Here is a 15,162-nt window from a genome sequence, read left to right as displayed (position 1 = left end):
CCTTCTCTGCTGCCCTCCTTCCTCCTCTACTGCCCTCCTTCTTCCTCTGCTGCCCTCCTTCCTCCTCCTCTGCTGCCCTCCTTCCTACTCTAATGCCCTCCTTCCTCCTCTCTTCTGTCCTCCTCCTTCCTCCTCTGCAGCCCTCATTCCTCCTCCCTTCTGCCCTCCTTTTTTGGGGTGCCCTCCTTCCTCCTCTCTTCTTGCCCTCCTTCCTCCTCCTCTCCTGCCCTTCCTCCTCCCTTCTGCCTTCACTCCCCCTCTGCTGCCCTCCCTCCTCCTCGGCTGCCCTTCCTCCTCTTCTCCTGCCCTTCCTCCTCTTCTCCTGCCCTCCTTCCTCCTCCTCTCCTGCCCTCCTTCCTCCTCCTCTCCTGCCCTCCTTCCTCCTCTTCTCCTGCCCTTCCTCCTCTCTCCTGCCCTCCTTCCTCCTCCTCTGCTCGTCAGCCGGCGCTCTGTCGCAGCCGCCTCCAGCTCTGATGTCAGAGCTCCGCTGCTCCGCACGCCGTCCCTACGAAAGCAGAAGAGGCACAAAAARAGGAAGGAAAGCAGACGAAGGACAAGAAACGCAGACTCGAGTGTTACAAGTCTGACGGCTCGTTTGATTTCCAGGGGTTTCCTCAGAAGAAACAGTTCTGGGGAAGCAATTTCAGCAAGAAGCAGCTGCTGTTTTCAAAGGTGATTTGACRCCGACTGCTCAGTGCTGTGTGGGCATGAACTGCTGCAGTCAGACCCACTGTGAGGTTCTCCTCCTGACACCTTGGGTGCTTGTGTTGAGTTTTTTCATCCTTTGTGAGTCACTTCTGTCTTATTTCTGATTCCCTGTTACAGCAGAGYCAGGAAAAGCTCCCTTAGTTCAACCCCAACTTGATCCTTGTGTTTGGCCCCACTGCTCAGGGTCATCTCCCTCTCAGACTCCTCTGGCCCTGTGGTCACACCAATATTTTCCCTGGCTTTCAGGAGCACCAGCCACACTGCTCCCCTTCCACAAATCCAGGATCTCACCCTCAGAATCTCTGTTAATCCCCTCATTTCCCCCTGTCCAGCCACACTCCTTCCCAGTGGTCCAGCCTTGTTCAGCAGSAGGGCAGCTCTTCCAAAGGCATCATTTAGGTCTTCCCAAAACTGTTAACAACAGACAAAACTAAACATGAGGAGCCCTGAATTGATTTCCAGACTGCTCCACAGTGTGTTTTGGTCAGCAGCTTTGAGRTGTGCAGGTTTCCCACAGCTCATGGCTTCTCCCCAGTTTATACATTCTGTCTTATTCCTGCTGACATTTTGTTGTCCTTTTTTCCAGACAGATCAGTGAGGGTCTGTCATCATCTCATTTGTCAGCTATCTCCTCCATCCACTCTGTCCATCAGGCAACCATTCTTATCAGGCAATCCCAACCTTCCACAAGGTGATTCCCAGTTCTTTAAACTTGTAAAATGCTTTCCCTGAACCATCTCATTTTTTTTTAAGTAGTCCTCCATTTGAACAGATGAGCACCAGAGTTTAGCAGCCCTCTCTTGTAGTTCTGGATAGGATGGAAGAATTTATCCTGTCACCTGTTGTGGATTTTATCTCTATGTAGGGACAGGGAAGCTGCTAACTCCCACACTCAAATCGAATTTTAAGTCTGACATGAATAAATGTGTAAAATGCAAGTCCCTAACACTGMATACACAAACTCTCTGTAGACTGTCTAAATTATTTCAAGCTAGTTTACTGAAATTAAATTACATAAAAGMCATACAAAGCAGCACATTGTTATGTAAAACTATACAAAGCAAGTGCTGTGATTTTAACTGAGTTGAACAAATAAAAAATTAAGTGTAATTTTTGTTCAGGGCCATGTGTTAGCTTTTGAAAACAAAAAAGGAAATAAATGAACCAAGTCACACAAAACATATGTCTGMAGAATAATGATAAAATATATACTGTAACTGGACATCTTGGAAGTGTGGTTTTAATTCTTGCTGGTGTTGTGGCTGGAGGCTTTTGTTGTGCAAAAAGGCTACACTGTGTTCATATTACAATACAGAATGTTTTTTATTCCTACTACATCRGGAATAATGCAATCCTCTTGGAATAACATGGTGGGTGCTAGGAATGTGCAAAAGGCACCRCTCACTGCTGCTGACTGGTCATCCCAGCCAAGGTATGGAGGAGACTGACTTCACCTTTGGGGTACCAACCTTAAACTTTGAGGCCAAGAATTCCAAAAGGAAAGCTGTGACCCAGACAGAATTTCTGTTGCTGTGCTCTCAGGGTTGCTTGGTTAAAAAAGCTGTGTGAGAAGTTTCTGTGCTCCCTATCGTGTGCACGCTGATTTTGGGAAGAGAGGAGGTGCTGATGGCTCTGGCCATGCCAAGAAGAGTCTCTCAATGTATGGCTGGAATGGCTCTTGGYTCTCCTGTCATGTTCCCATCCCCAAATCCCCGAGTGTCACCGTGCTGCGTCACCTCCCTGTCCCTCCCAGGGCAGTGCAGTTGTGGGGTGTTGCTGTCAGCGTTCAGGGCATGGGCCAACAGTGCAACAGCTTAATTAGCTCTTCCTTGTTAAGCATGATTTCATAATGTAGGTACACGTGTTTAGCTGTCAGCTTCATTCTTGCAACAAAAGGAAAACCAAAGCGGTAATAAACAGAGAATTGCTCAAGCCAGTCCAAATAATGGCATTGGGTGGAACACGAGAAATTGGAGCTGTGGCTGCGAAGCAGATTGGTGATTCCTATTCCTCCTAAAAATCTCTTCAAACTGATAGAGTAACCAAGGGGGATATTGAAAGCCTAGAGGTGCCTTTGTATCACTTGTGGTGCTCCTGATCCCACTTTGTGGAAGTGAGGAACTGAGCCCCACACCTCATCCTCTGCCTCTGAAAACCAGTTTAGTTCCAGTGTACTGAGCCAAAGCTCTGCAAGTTCATCCTTCTATTTCCTATTGTGGAAGTCTCTGACACTGCACAGACCCTCAAGCTGCCAGGTCATGAAGAGCTAAGTAATCAGGCACTGACTTCTCAGTATAATTTTGAATGGCTATAGAAAGAGTATTTCTAAATACATAAATAAATCCAGCATAAAAAAACAGAGCCAAAATTATTCCAAAAATACGTAAAAATTGCTTTAAAAATCACCCATAATTTCAGTTTTTAAAGGTCTTAGATTTAGAAAGTAATGATTCATTTCTTTAACATTTCATTGTGTCACATGAAGTATTATTTTTTGGTGAAGGCAGGTTAACATGACCAGTAGATGTGTATTAATTTCTCAGTACATTTGTATTGAAATTGGTGAGTAACAAAATGATTAATACCATTCCAGATTTCTTCAAACATCATTAACATTAAGCTACAAATGTCTTATTTTTCAAACCCCAGAGTTTCCTTCAGATGTTTATTTTTGAAACTGTGGTGGTATTGTCTACCTAAAATACAAATGCATTTAGAGTGGCAGAATGTCCTCAGAATGGATTATACAGAGGCTTCCAAAATATTAAGGCCTCCAACATCATATTACAAATTTTAGATTTTGAAGCACCAGGTGCCTACAGTTCTGTCCAGATTAGAGAAACACAAGCAAAAAAAGAAATACTGAATTTGAGTCTTTCTTACAGAAGTTAGTGACAGTTTCTTCTGACTTCATCATTTACATGCCAGTGACACAAAATTCTGGAAAAAAAGAGGAAAAGGGGTTGTTTGGGACAGAGGTAAGAGATACATGGAACACCATGTTCCAGAGGGATTCTCCTCACTCACAGCTTTGCTGTGCTTTTTCCTGGGAGCTTCTCTGGCTTGGGCAGGGAGTTATCATGGTGGATCATTGTTGTGCCCTACAGCTGACCCCAAGCTCTCCACTTCCCTGTCCTGCATCCCACACTGTGGATGGCAGYRTTTTGGGACAGAGCAGAAAGGGCCMAAATCACCCAGAACTGTGGGGGTGGGAGGCAAATCCACTTTCAAAATCCTGGTACCTCCATTTTAGGTTATTTCATCTTACAAGACACATTTGAAACTCTGGTTCCTGACATGGATTTTTGCAGAAGTGCCCTACACTTAATGATGACATAGCAATAATCTCTAGGACTTTCTTCCTTCACAGATTAAAGTTATAACCCCATTTTGCTTGTAAATTAAYTTGGATTATCACCTAGGGCAAGTAATGCTCTTGATCAAAACGTTGCTGACAAATTTGTTGTTTACTTGAATCTAGACATAAACACGACCTTTGAACACTGTGAGGAAGAAGCTCCTTTTTCACATGCATTTTTCACCAGAGAAACAAAAACTTGGAGATGTTTTTATCCACAATTGTTTGTTTAATTATTAACATGTTTTTTTTTAATGAAATGGTAATGTTTTGTGTGGGAGGGAGGGATAATTTTCTGGGCAGTTCTATTCTGAACTGAACCCGTCTGACATGGATATAATCAAGATTTTACAATAACTTCAATGGATCAGAGCAGGAGGGAGTAATTTACACTCCCCTGGAAGCAGGGAGTGCTGCACATGCACCACCATCAGGGGAACTCAATTGAGCCTCAAAAAAAAATGCTATTAAGCTTTTTACATTAATTACACTTGAACCCATCCYTCTAGCGATACCGGGGCTAATTTTTAATTGATACCCTTAAATCAATTCCTTCACAGACAGGCAGTTGCTGATGATGAACTCGTTTTTACGCGGGGGCACTCTTGGGGAAGGGAAGCCAATATTGTCCCGTCAGCAGTCAGGTACATTACAGCCATCGCTATCCGTCTCCTCCTGATGTGTTTTGATGGCGCTCATTTCTCCTGGCATGCTTTTAGCTCCCAGGGATTCAGATGTGTCAGCTACTATAGCTGTAAGAAAACATCGATGATGGATTTATAACACCCAGACTTCAACTTASTGACCTGAAAAATGGCTGCGGATTTGCTTTTGCAGCAAAATCGGTTTTACCCGTGCAAACCCCTCACTTCCTAAGTTCCCTTATCWGTATTTTAATGAAACATTTTATCCTGGTTATAATTCATGGCTCTTGTCAGACTAAGTTTTCTCAATGAGGCATAGTTGGGGTAGCTACTGAATTTATGGGAGGGAATCAACTTAATCTCTTTAAAAGCAAAGCCATCTTCTGAAGTGTCAATTGAACTCTACAGAATAATAGCTCTGAAATGTCTCYCTGTCTGTGGGAGGGAGGGGTTTCTCTGGCAGAGAGATGCTGGAGTAGTGTCAGGGACAATGTTGTACCCGTGAACCAGCCATTCCAGCAAAACCTGCGGTAGATTATTAAATAATGAATTAAATCTATCCAATATTTATTTTCCATCTACATTCTCCCATTGGAGTGGGAGCTCCCATTGTCAGCTCTGGGCTGTAAATGCAAGATTTCTTGAAGCTTTACTCACTCTCCGGAGAGAAAAAACAATCTGCCCAACAACAATCCCACTGGATGAAGTCAGGAGATCCTGGTTCACTTTTCAGCCTGATTCTGGATTTTCCTGTGTCCTTGGATTAGTTATTCAACCCGTCCTTTCTCAAYTTCCCATCTGCAAAACAGCAATGACAGTATTTCCCTCACTGACAAGGAACAGGCCTCTGTTAGGTACTATCCCAAACTGTAGGATAGATCTGGGATATGTTCTTGGACTTGTTGTTTTTGCTCAAGTAAAGAGGGTCTTCCATGTGCAAGGGAAATGGGATCTCTCCCCTACAGCCATATTTTGAGGGCTAACTGGATTAGGGAGGMCAAGTAAAAGGAACAGCATTTTAAAACGATTTCTGTGAGGCAAATCAATTTAAGTGTTTTGAAGTTGTTTAAGATCATCCCTCGGGCAGAAGCAGTTAGGTTATTTAGCTTTGAAATATATCAGAAAGTGGCTTTTCCTCCATTCTCCAGCAATTCCTCTAATATTTATTCCATCCTACAGGAAGAATTTAACTCCTGGAACAGGCTTCCCCTGGAGCATCTCMGAGTGCATCCCTAATAGAGTCACGGGGATGTTGTAGCATATAATTCACAAGCAGAAACACTTCCCTTGTGGACAGGTTCCTTGACACACCCTAGGCTGAGGGCTGACARCTGTGGTTTCCCTTCAGTTTTGGGAGACTGGGATAACCTCTCTCCTGCAAGGCGCTAATGGAGATGTTTGGCTCCTGGCACCCACTGCTGCAGTGGTGAGTGGAGAACAAAAGTTACTGAGCTGTGAACAGGCAGAAATCAGCCTGGAGAAGAGCAGGATGCCCCAGTGTGTTGCTCTCCTTGAAACTTTAGCACTTAATCTGAAAACTTTCTCTGTCTTCAGCCTCTAGATTGAAGCACCACTTACATGAGTGGTGGAAGTACAGTGGGAGCCAAGGCCATGTGGTCATGGCAAACAGTCATTGGGTCTGGTCAGTACCACCCTGGTCTGGATGTCCATTTGGTTCTGGTGAATAAAGGAGCTCAGCTCTCCTGAAGGACACTGGAAGCATTTGGGTCCTCACGAGGGATGAATGAGTGAGCGAGGGAGTGGAGCTACTCTGAGGTGCTGAGAGCTTTGTAGGTGGTGAACAGTCCTGTTCCTCGACCTGAGGAGACAGCAGAGCCCAGAAAARGCTGCTGCTGTTTGGGGGAAGAAGSAAACWGAACCCAATTCCCTCTCCATCTCCCCCCCATCGACTGAGCCCTCCCAGCCTCCTCRCAGGGGCCCCAGACCCTGCCCTGCTCAGTGAGAGCCTGCGCTGCGAGTTCCTACCTCTTGTTTACAGCTCCCTGCTCAGACCTGGTGTCTGCTCTCTCCTCTCAGCTCATTTGCAGACAGAGGCCTCGAGGGCTTTGGGTCGGTGCCACCAGACTCCTGCGAGCTCCAGCGGTCGTGTTCTCTCCCAGACAATGACTTCAGTAGCCTCCGGGCACCCCAGAACCTCCTAACAAACATCTCTCCTAACTGCCTTATTAACTGATTGCTCTASTAAGATAATAATTAACACCCTTACTTGTGCCTTGGCTCAGCCAAAAATATTCTCAAGTGGACTTAGAAATGCATAAAATGGATAAATGATTTATGTTTACTATTTTTAATGGAGCTACTTATTAGCAACACTCTCATACGGAGCACCGTAAAAACACTCCTGGTTTCGTTACAGATTTAGAAGGTGGTAATGAAAAGCTGGAGGGAATAAAATGGGGAAACGCTCCCTGAGCCAAATTCTGCTCTCAGCTGTATTTAAAGATCTTGCTGAGTTAAATTCTACTGAGGGTTTTGGCCAGAAATGCATTAAAATGGAGACAAATCTCTGTCATCTGCTCATTGCAGCTCAGCCATTCAGAACATGCCCCAGCCAGGAGGAGGGTGCTTGCCCTGTCAGTGTAGACCCCAAAACCAAGGGCAGGATGTGTGTCTGTGGAGCAGATCAGACAGGCTGTGTTCACACATGCACTCCRTGTTCCTGACTGGAGCAGGCATGAAACAGAGGGATTTTACCATGGCAGTTTGCAGGAGTTGTGCTGCCTTCAGGATACAGAGCCTCAGTACCTCTGACCTTGGTGGGAAGTGGGAAGGTTCATGCTTCAATCTTCACTAATTTATGTTGTTCCTCACTAAAARCACTCATTAGATGTTGTGGACTTCAGAGAGAGCCCTGACACGATTCTTGGGACATGAATGCTGTGCCTTGTGCTATTGCCAGGTGACAAATAAGCCACCCTTCATATGCCCTCCATGTCCTCCACATGGAAATGAAGGTGCTGCCCTTTGTGTTTCAGGTATGGGTACATTTAGGAGTCTGGACACCTGGGAATGGATCGCAGTGGGTGAGTTTATTCTGATTTGATTCTTCAGCCTCAAACAGTATTAGCTGTACAGTTGTCCAAAGGATGAAATGGGAGTCCATCCCAAGCTGCTGTAACACACAACACAAGCAGTTCCCATATTTGTTTGAGCAACCACCTCAATCACATTGTTTTATTGCAGCTCAAAAAGAAGTCCCAAGCCYTTCCTCCCACTTACTTTCCAAGATCTGTGGATCTCTGTTCAGTGAAGATAGAGGTGCAGGCATGTACCCAGTAGGTTTATCCTGAGATCCATATTTAGTATTTAGGATATTTCCTTTTGCATCCATTCTATCCTTAAAGTGCTCATAGAACACTATTGTAAATGCCTGCAAGTGTTTTCCTGCTCCCTTTGCTCATATCYRTTGTGAGATTAATAATGTTCATCASCTAAAGTTCTCCAAAGAATTGGCAGTGCCTGATTTTTGTCTGGACAGGACAGGATTTCAGTGCTGCCTGAAAAATCAGAGCACTTTAGGGTGCTGGAARTGCCAGATCATTAATCTCTGGAGATCCTGAGCGTTTTCCAAACTTCCATTCTTTCACTAATGTGTAAATGAACATCCTGTGGATATTATCAGCATTTCTGGGGCAGCCTTATCCGTCAGTCCCATACGAGCTAAAGGCCACAGACCTGCACTTGTCACAAAAAAATACTGGATTTTAAGATAACTCCCATACCAACCTCACTGATTTTTCTTAAAATGATGTATTGCTCTATTTTTTTTTAATTTTCAGAAATAAAAATGARTGTGCTTCAGGGCAGAGACAGTCTAAAAGCTTGTGCTAATAAATCTCTGCAAGTTTAGTAGTGCTTAATACATTTCTGCTTCAAATGCTTTTTAAATGCATTATCACCTTTAAGTAAATACAGTGGATAGATGCCAAGTGGCTGGATGCTGTTCTCTGTACATTTATTCATTTATATCATTAATGCAATGAAATGTTTAAACCTTCATTGAATTTTGCTCCCTGATTTGCAGTTTGAATGGTAGTAATTTTATGCGCTTATCAATTACCATTTAAGTAGCTGCTCTAATATTTCTGCTTAGGCAGGCAAAGCACATTCACTGAAATACTTCTCATCTGAATTAGAYTTGGGATGAAGCAAAACAGGGGAAGTATTCAAGGTCTAAAGAGTTCAGAGCTGCTTTTTCTTGATAGGAAACAGCATTGACAGGGTCAGGGATCAGCAGTTTGAGCATTCTCACCTTTGACAAATGTCAATATTCAGCAGCAGATTATTTTCCCAATATTTAAAAATYAATCCCTACCTGTTCAGAAGTTTATCCTGACTTAGACATTATAGAAAAGTAAACTAAAAAAGTAAACTAAAGTAAAAGTAAACTAAAACTTTTAAACAAGATATTAACATATACGTTAAAAAGAATCTCTAATTTCTGAATTGATCCACATTAGGGGMTGATMATTCCTCTTGAATTTTTGCTATAARTTAAAGAAAAGAATATAAWRATTCTGTATCTTTTTCTGCCTGTTTTGCTCAAGTCTCAAGTTTAGAAACAAGCAAAGAGTGGACYGAGTGCCTTGTTTGGAGATACAGAAAAACATTTCTCAGTTCCCACTTGGGTTTAGTTTTCCAGAGTGACTAATAAGAAGGTGGTGATTGCTTCATTAGCATGCACTGAACTGAGTGCACAGTGTAATTATATATTTCAGYTGTAATTAGGACATTTAATTGATTTGTTTTAACTAAATTAACAGACATCAGGAAAAAATCCCCAAGATTTGTGGCAGATTTTGAAATGTTTTTCATGCAGCCAGCTGGGTTCAGCTGAGCAGAAAATATCTGCTTTATTTCTGGATAATGTTAGGAAGATCAAAAACCTTGTTATTGAGAAACTCTTATGAAATAATGTTGCATTTCTTCAGCTCTCTCCTTTACATGCCAAAAATGTACCAGCTGAATTTCACAGTATGGATACCTTTGGGGAGAGGAGAAGTGAGCAATGACTCCAGCAGGAGATGTTTCCAGACACTGCCATAAGAAAMAGGGTCAAAATACAGATTTCATTTCATTGCATTTGTTAATTAGCAACTATTCTGCCCAGCTAGACAAATACAAGCATTATTAAGAAACCTCTTCTTCCTTCTTTTTCGGTCACCTACTTCCCTCTGATTGTTTTCCTTGTTTTGCAACCTGGCTCCACACTTCTTGATTCTGGGTTCTTCCAGYGAGATGCCTTTTCACTTCCAGTTTTCTAGCCCAGAAGCAGAAATGCTGAAACAGCACCAGAGAGCCTCAACACGCAGCACAGCTGATCTTCTGGAAGTATTACAAGGCCTCTCCCATCATTTCTACCAACTTTCTGTCTTGGAGAAGAGGGGGAATATTTAAAGTAGAGCTTAAAAATCTGTGAGTTGAAATACAGCTACATCCAGCCAAATGTTTTATTCACATGGATAACTTGATGTACAGGACCCACAAGAGCTCCCCAAACTCCTGACCCTCAGGCTGAGGGATACCCTAACACAAAAAATGTTTGCATGCTTGAGTTTGTGGGTGAAACTCATTTGTCTTTTCATTTCTGTTTCTATTGCTCGTGCCCTATTTTGAATTTTCCCCATTTCAGTACAGCCATGTTGCAAAAATAAATAACAGCCTCTGAATCCATCCCACGGGACTTGTCCCAAGAAAAATGCTGCAAATGAGTGCGGAGACAGGACATGCCTTGGAGGCAGCCGTGGTTTGCTGCTCGTGCATATCTGCAGAAGTTGGCTGTGAGGAGCAGTTTAGAAACCTCTGGGGGTGAGAATGAGGTGGGGCAGCTGAAAGTGTTGTGGTTCCCAYATTTATTCTGCTTTTATTTATTCACATTTACGAGAATACGTGGAATTGAATGTAGCTAAACACGCGGGGAACGGGAGAAAGAAAAACTGAAGGAAAGGCTGAGCGCCCTTCTGGTAAAACCCATCCTAGCTTTTAGGAATAGCTCATAACTCACTGTTTACAAACAGCAGCAGCATCAATCTACAGCACAAATTACTCATAGTGAGAATAAACAAACAAAAAAAAAGCAAGTAAAATCCCCAGGTTGCTGGGATCTGACACAGGGCACTGAAAATAGGCAAAATCAGACTGAAAGTCCTATCAGGGCAAAGAGCTCCCCTCTGTTCCTGAGTTGAGAGGGACTCTGCACTGAAGGGGGGAAACACAATTTGTCTCAAAAATGTTTTTCTTTGAAAATATGGTTTCATTTGAACTAAAAATTTCTTCAGGAACTTGTCAGAAACAATTTAATTTCATTGAGAGCTCTTGAGGCAAAGAGATCCYCTGATAATGTCAATCATTTCATGTCAATATTTTCAGAACGTGCCCTGCATATTTTTATTTCAAGCGATTGTTCCTATTTACATATTTTTCAGTTCCTTCAAGAAATGTTTAGAATTAAGGCTGGAAAATAAGGATGAGATTAATTTATTTGATCCAATGGAAATAATTTAGTTGACACATAATTCCTTTCTATTTTTAATGACTTTATGTGGGAATAGCARAATTTATTGCAACCCTGATAACACAGGCTCAAAACCTATGGAAAAATATTTGCTTTAACAGCAACATATATTACCAGGAAGACTTGAAATTAATGGTTTGTTCTAAAAACCATTTTGTGTTAAGTGTGTTTGCATTGAGAGTATTGGCTGGATCATTATAGCTCTGCTTTAGGAATGAAAACAAGTTTTGAAATAACAGTTTTAATGAAATAATAATTAAAAGGATTTTTTTCCTAAGCTGTAGGAGAAAACAGAGTTCCCAAACACCCTTTAGAGTGTGGGATGTTATGAACTCTCTGGCTAAAACCAACGAAAGCCGTGGGGACGTGGGGAAAACTCGTGCATGTGCTGTTGATTTGCACATGCTCTGCTGAGAGCAGACAGCTCAGCTCTCACATTTGGGATTTGGCACAGCCCGTGGGGAGCAGGGTGTGCCCAGCCTGCAGCTGCATCTGGGGCCGGGCTGTGCAGGGAGATGCTGCACACCCACAGCAGCATCAGCCCAAAATGTGGGGCCTGCCTCTGCCACCCCTTCCCTAGCCTCAAATAAAATCCTATTTTTCAGGCTTTCAGCAGGCTTGTTACTATAGCACAACAACAGCATGTACAGAAGCTCAGCATCTTCCAAAATATGACCTTTGTGCGATGTCATATTTCCATTTCCAATAGTAAAATGAGGAGATGGAAACATTTTCTTGTTCCTTGCCCTCTCCCTTCAGGTTAGATTATTGTCTATCTCATGCTAGCTGTCAGGAATCCAMTCTCCATTTATGTCTGCAACTCAATTATATTATTTTTAGTATTTATCTACTATGCTCCTGTAGAAAGATGCAGCAAAACAGGGAAGAATTACATATTTGGMTCATCAGCACATTGGGATGATTCATAGCAAGGAAAGAGTTGGGCCATTTCAWGACCCTTTCTATCATTTAGTGGCTAAAATTCATACTCTGTAAAATGTTTTCAATAWTGTACATGTTTAATTACACATATTTCCTTTTAAAAAGGTTCTTTGAAACAGCATTACATTAGTTGTGTATTTCTTTGCCCTCTWGGAAATCCAGATTTTGCATTTTGGTGCCATATTGCAACAAGAAAGGAAAAAAAAGTCTAAAACCAAAATGTGAAAGCACATCAGCCCATTTTGCCTTTCATTTGGGRTAGAAATGCAAGTTTTTAAAGCACAAATAGTAATCAGAGCTCAACTTTTCACTTTTAATGAGTATAGATTCCACAGCCAAAGAGTAAAATTAGAGAATAGTCCCATGTGCCTTTTTAAAAGTTTGAAGTTTACAGTCTTTTTCTCTTTTTATTGTAGGAAACCAAGAATCTGTTTATTATCTGTTTATTATAAAGCAAAAACACTTTCAAATGAAATGCCTTTGAATTAAAAAAGACTAACCCTCAAGTTAATTTGGGAGAGTTTGAGTGCACTATTGAACTCCTGCTTTCTGTTAGCAGAACACAGGAGTTTCTGAAATCTAAAGGGAAATTGCTGTASGATTAACTGTGTTAATAGTAAATTACTCATTCTTTAGAAGAAATTATATTCCTGAATATTGGACTCCAGTATTTCTAGAATCACAGCATGGTTTGCTTGGAGAGGACCTTAAAGATCATCTCATTGCCCTTTTCCAGGAACATTTCATTTGCTTTAACTCCTTGGGTTTCAGAAGGGAAARGTATTTGTCCAAAAGCAAATCAGCTGTGGAAACTCAATTTTCAAGGTTTTTGGGTAAAGACTTGATTAATTTTTCAGACAAACCCTTCAGTGGTCATTTCAGAAAGGTCCCACCACCTCRCACAAGGGTTACTGGAAAATGTTTATCATCCTCTTAGTTCTGCCCATTTCCAGGGAAATGTTGAGTCTCACTGGTATTGCAGTAAAATTATAATGTCTGCTTTTGAGCCCTTCCTGAAAGTGTCACGTTAATCATATCAAGCTATCGTATCAAATACTTCAAACTGAGAAAAAAGTGTCTTTCTGGAGAATAGTGAGACTCTGCAGAAAGACACAAATCTTTGCATTTGAAAGAATGCTATTAATAACTCTCCCTCTTCCAAGAAATGTAACATTTTAGTGCCTGCTGGGTTTTGTTGTTTGAATCAATGGAGTKGTCTGTATGGGTTAAGCTTCCTAATTAAATTATGAGCTGTAATTAAGCTAAGAAATGCCAGCCAAAGCCCCCAGTTTGTGTTGAGGGATWACTGGGATCTGCAGCAGAGGAAGAATACACTTTATGTGGGGCTGGCTCATGGAGTATTTTACATTTAGCATAACCAGCCTTCTGTTGTATAGATTTGTAATCTCCTTTAATTCAATTTCCTTTCCTCCTGTGGGCAGCCCCAGCACCTTTTGCAGCAGCTGAAGGGCTGTAAATCCTGCACTCACACACTCAGCTCCTCCTTTCCCTGGGGGCTGCAGGGAATCCTCAGATCTGGGAGCAGGAGAGAAGAGCTGCTTTGAGCCGGGCTGAAGAGTTAATCTGATGAAAACTTGAGCACGGCCTCGGCTGAGCTCTGCACTCACTTGTGTCGAGCCAGGGCAGCACCAAGCCAAGGAGAGCATTCTGGCACCAGCTCTTGGGGGTTACAAGAACCTTATGTATCATTTTATATATTTTCTTTTCATGTGTCTATAATCAATTCCAGTGGCGAGGTTTGTGTTTTGGTTCGTACAGCCAAGCCAGGCAATGCTCTTGGCTCCATTTTCAAACCTCTTGGCTCTCTAAATGGCAGAGCTGAGCTGGGCTCCTCTCTGTACTCCCATCTCATACAATTGGCCTGAGCTCTSTGTGTTCCCTGAGAGCACAAACACRGCCCAGAATACAAATCAARCCTACTTAGGAGCCAAACACAGAGGTCAGCGAAGCAAATATTTGTGTCTCCCCAAACTACCTTTGCTGCCTCCTGGCACAGCCAGGCGAGGCTCTGGCTGCACAACTCTCCTAAATCCCATATGCCAAGAACTGCAAATGAAGCAGAGCGATAATACAAAGAGTGTAAACTCATCAACAGTCTCTGATCAGCTTCCCCAGTGMCTTACTGGATTCTTGCACCTAAGGGAAAACATGAATTCTTTGGAAAAGGGAGGAACTGGARGTTTKGGKTTTGCTYTTTTTTTGGTGATGGTTCCTTCAGTGTTGATTATCTTAAGGTGCTGGAGAATAAGAACTGCTGCACACAAAACTGATCAGTCCACCGTGAGGTATTTAAATCTCCAGTAGTACTCAGGAAACACTGAGATAGCAGACAAGAGACTATTTAGAGGATTAATATAAAATATATTATGTTTAGAATACTCCTGCTCTTTGACTGAAGAGACTGACAGATGCAATTTTGCAACAGGTTTATTGGAGTGTGGTCAGAGTAGCTGTTCCAGTTGCAGCTGAACTGAATCAAGAAAATATCAATCTCAAGATGAGCTAGATAAAAAGGCAACAAAAAAAAAAAAGAAAAGAAGAAAAGAAAAAGAAACTCAAACAATAAACTTACTAAAATGTACTTAAGCTAAGCTGGATCATTCTGACAGAGCCAGATTTGGGAGTGTCCGCAGATGTGGTTATGAGGCTCATGGAAAAGGGTGGTAACCCCTAATGGGGGGCAGTGGATACACAGCTGTGGGCAGGCCTGAGGTGAAAATGTCTTAACCTGGCTCAGCTGCTGCTGGAGCAGCTCAGGCTGTGCCCTTATTTACACAACACTGGGATTTCTTAAGAGTGGAATTCTTAGACTGAAGAGCGAGCTGCTGTCCAAGTTCGCAGTGGGATGTGCTGCATCCCAAAATCTGTGCATAAATATACATCCCCCAAACGTGTGTCTGAAGTGAACATTGAGTCCTTCAGAGCACCAGCACATAACACTGCTCCARCCCCTC

The 15,162-nt window shown here is 42.4% G+C and overlaps 1 long non-coding RNA gene across 8 annotated transcripts in view; it reads left to right on the top strand.

Moving 5' to 3' along the window:
• The window catches only part of LOC130576046 (uncharacterized), a 116,736-nt gene that overhangs the window by 68,278 nt on the left and 33,296 nt on the right, over positions 1-15,162 (top strand). The gene's annotated exons all lie outside the window — the stretch shown is intronic.

This window comes from Malurus melanocephalus, unplaced genomic scaffold, assembly GCF_030028575.1.
Source record: "Malurus melanocephalus ecotype Western Australia unplaced genomic scaffold, MMel_1.1 scaffold_125, whole genome shotgun sequence".
In the NCBI taxonomy this organism is placed as follows: Eukaryota; Metazoa; Chordata; class Aves; order Passeriformes; family Maluridae; genus Malurus; species Malurus melanocephalus.
The sequence above is the reverse complement of the archived record's forward strand: the minus strand, read 5'-3'. Positions and strand labels throughout refer to the sequence as shown.